Source organism: Mobula birostris, chromosome 16 (genome assembly GCF_030028105.1).
Source record: "Mobula birostris isolate sMobBir1 chromosome 16, sMobBir1.hap1, whole genome shotgun sequence".
NCBI lineage: Eukaryota > Metazoa > Chordata > Chondrichthyes > Myliobatiformes > Myliobatidae > Mobula > Mobula birostris.
This window is the reverse complement of record NC_092385.1, coordinates 18,635,313-18,637,772: the sequence shown is the minus strand read 5'-3', so window position 1 is coordinate 18,637,772 and position 2,460 is coordinate 18,635,313.

Below are 2,460 nucleotides of genomic sequence, written 5' to 3'. Positions count from 1 at the left end.
GCGTCACGTAAACCACTATGCAACTATACCACTCCACCCATTACAACTTTAAAAATATGCTATCCTGCCACGTTAAACATTCTCTGGTATTCTGTCTGCGTATGGTTTAGTGAATGCTTAATTTGCATCGTCTGCGACTGACTTTTGCTTATTTAACTTACTTTCATGTTTGCTTGGATTGAGTACAACATATACAGCACAGCATTAACATTAATTCCAAACTAAGTTAATATTGCATATTTTTACAATTCCATAAACACATGAGGGCTTTTAATCCCATCCCACCTCACATTAAGTATATTCATGGGAAGACTTAATATCTCCCAAGTCCATTTAAAATCTGATTCAGTACTCCCTAGCTACACTCATTCTTTCAAGCACTAGTTAAGACAGGACCATTCCTATCCTGACTCATGTTACCACAATACTGTATTTAGCTTATTTTAACATTCTCTTCCCATTGGTTTTACACCTTCCATCCTGTACAGACCCAATTTTTATGCATTTTGCAATATAGCTCACTTAGCCAACAATTCAAGCTCCTGTCCTTAAAATCTCTATTGTTTCCCAGTCACTCTATAAATATTCATAGACATAAATCCCTCAGCTCTTTTCCTTTGCCCTACCTCAGAAACTTGCATCAATGCTATATCTGATTGCTGCATTCCATTTCAATGATATCCATTACTGCACCCCCCCCACACTTTGCCTACAAGTCTCACACAATGGTCACATCACCATATGCTTTCATCTGCTTTTAATCTACTATGCAAAATTCCTTCCTAAATATTTCCCCATTCTCTCTCTCTCTCTCTCTCTCTCTCTCTCTCTCTCTCTCTCTCTCTCTCTCTCTCTCTCTCTCTCTCTCTCTCTCTCTCTCTCTCTCTCTCTCTCTCTCTCTCTCTCTCACTCTCTCTCTCTCTCTCTCTCTCTCCCACTAGACCCCATGCCCAGGAGTAAGTTTTGTTATTATATTTTCTGTTCCATCTTGTTTGGTTTCTATTTTCCTTACCCCACTTTGTTCAGTGCCAATTTTTTCTTTATTGTATTATATAAATAGAACAGTGTCATTGTTTTATAGAATTTAGAGATGATCAAGATAAGACAAGTTGGATCATAATTCCCCCTGAACGTGGTTGCAGGATTTTTAAATGCCTGTTTGTAAATTAGCCTTGGTTTAGCGACATTTGTTGGATGAAATGAGACACTCTTGGAGGAAGGGAACCCCAACTCATTATAACATGACATTTTTATATGCTAAAGATCAAAGGTAACAACAGGACAATTTTATACTTCTAATGTATCTACAATGCTTCATTTGTTTTCGCACCACTCCTTATTCGCACCCACACTCCAGAGATCCAAATGAATGTTAATCAGTATTTAAAAACGCAAACAACAGGAATTCTGCAGATGCTGGAAATTCAAGCAACACACATAAAAGTTGCTGGTGAACACAGCAGGCCAGGCAGCATCTCTAGGAAGAGGTGAGAGATGCTGCCTGACCTGCTACGTTCACTAGCAACTTTTATGTGTGTTGCGTTAATCAGTATTGTTTGGTTTGTAATCAACTTCATTCTACAGGAAAACAATTGTTCAGGATTGCATTTTAAATTCAATCTACGATCCATGTTCATATCTGCAGATTAGTTGCTGGTGAAGTAAATATTCACTATATACCCTAACAACCAGAATACACACTAACAGTAGGCATGAGAAGTTACTTGACAGAACTTAAAGATAAAATTCAAGAGAAACAGCTCAATCAGATAAGTGGTTGCTTCATAAATAGAATACGTTGATGAGATTTTCTAGTGTAAGTGCATATTTCATATGGAAACTGTACACAGGAATATGTTTGAAACTAAAAAGAGGCTGCCTAAGGATCTTAAGATGAAAACTCACCATCTCTCTGTTTCAATGTTTTGGGGTATTCCCTGCATCATCGAATTAGATTGAGGTACCTCACAAAAAGATAACACACCATCCGTCCTGGTATATAATAATCATCTGAAATATTAGAAAATATTGAGCTAGTCTCTTTCCTTGTGCTCTTTATTTTTGCTTGTCACAAGAGGCAGTTTTTGTAGACCAGTGCTTTTTATGAGTCCAAACTTAACATTTTTACTAACAGTTTGGCTGGGAACAATTGTACTCAGTACTAGTAAGCTGTCTGTATAGCAGAACTGCTGTGTTACTACTCTCACAACAGCACAGCTCCAATGCTATGTTCAGGTTTACTGATGACACCACTGTCACAGGCTGAATGGAAATTGGTGATGAATCAGCATATAGGAGCGAGATTGAAAATCTGGCTGAATGGTGTCACAACAACAACCTCTTACTCAATGTCAGCAAGACCAAAGAGCAGATTATAGACTTCACTTGCTCGAATGATTGAAACATTTCCACAACCAATAGACTCACTTTCAAGGACTCGTCATCTCATGTCCGCAATAT